Source organism: Sinocyclocheilus anshuiensis, unplaced genomic scaffold, assembly GCF_001515605.1.
Source record: "Sinocyclocheilus anshuiensis isolate Anshui unplaced genomic scaffold, SAMN03320099.WGS_v1.1 scaffold1430, whole genome shotgun sequence".
In the NCBI taxonomy this organism is placed as follows: Eukaryota; Metazoa; Chordata; class Actinopteri; order Cypriniformes; family Cyprinidae; genus Sinocyclocheilus; species Sinocyclocheilus anshuiensis.
The window spans coordinates 791,082-792,368 of record NW_015555721.1 but is presented as its reverse complement, the minus strand read 5'-3'; positions in this window follow the sequence as shown (position 1 = coordinate 792,368).

Here is a 1,287-nt window from a genome sequence, read left to right as displayed (position 1 = left end):
ATCTTTCAATAACCTTCTAAATATCTTTACATTTACAAACAGCCCCAAATCAGAGCTCTTTAGCTTGTAAAATGTTAATCCTGAGCAAATGGATTTTGTAAGTTTTAAAACATTTTGAAGACTTGTGATAATACAGAACATTAGAAAGACACTCCAAAAAGAGTTATTTCACATTTGTTTTTATATATTTGTATTGTTTTATTAACATTTTTAGTATTTTGCACCAGGGTTCAGGGTTTTTATGCACCAGAGACATGGTTTGTTTTTTCTACTTTTTTCCCCCCCAGCATTAGCAGTAGTTTTTTTTTTCATTGCTCTGATTGTTCAATCTGCTCTTGTTCTTTCATATCATGCTCTTCTGCGAAAGGAATTGGCAATCATGGGCTGCTCTATTTGTCTTGTTTTCTCTGCACTATGGGAGAAAGCGACTCTCAATGGCCGGTTGCCGATGATATAGCCATTCATTACAGATGTGGCTATAACAGCATCATCGAGCGATGAGTATGTCACAAAACCATAACCCATGCTGCGTCTTTTCTTCGTGATCACCGTTGCACTGGTGACTTCTCCAAAAGCAGAGAACAGAGAGCCCAGCTCCTCACTGCCCAAGCTGTACGGCATGTTTTGGACATAAAGACTGAAGTCTTTCTTTTTAGGAGGTTTGGAGCTGCTCTTTTGCTCTGCCTGGTGTTCCTTGTATGTCTTAAAATGGCATACGGACACTAGATAGCCATTGAGCAGCGTGCCATCCAGCTTCTTAATAACTAATTCAGCGGCCTCAAGTGTGGCGTAATAGATGAAACCATAGCCTTTCGGTTCACCGTTACTGTCACACACCACTCTGCTCCACAGGATTTCCCTGAAGCGAGAGAAAGTCCCGGATAAAGCAAGGTAATTGATGTCCCTTGCTAGGCCCTTAATAATTATATTACCGATTACACTTTTTCTCAGAGTGAAATCAGTTTCGGCCCACATGATATGCTGTATATGCAAAGGGAAGCCTAGTCAAAAGTAGTTCATACACTGACAGCATCTTTTTATTAGGCTCTAAACGTTCTAAAAATTCCAATGACATAGCACCATTATGACGTCATCACCACCCAGTTTAAAATTTTAAAAATAAACAATCTATTGTTGCAGCACCAACACACAAACATGGGTTGATACACAGGACGTGAATTACACATTTAAACTAGTGCTGTCAAATGATTAATCGCAATTAATCACATCCAAAATAAAAGGTTTTTACATAATATATGTATGTGTGCTGTGTATATTTATTATGTA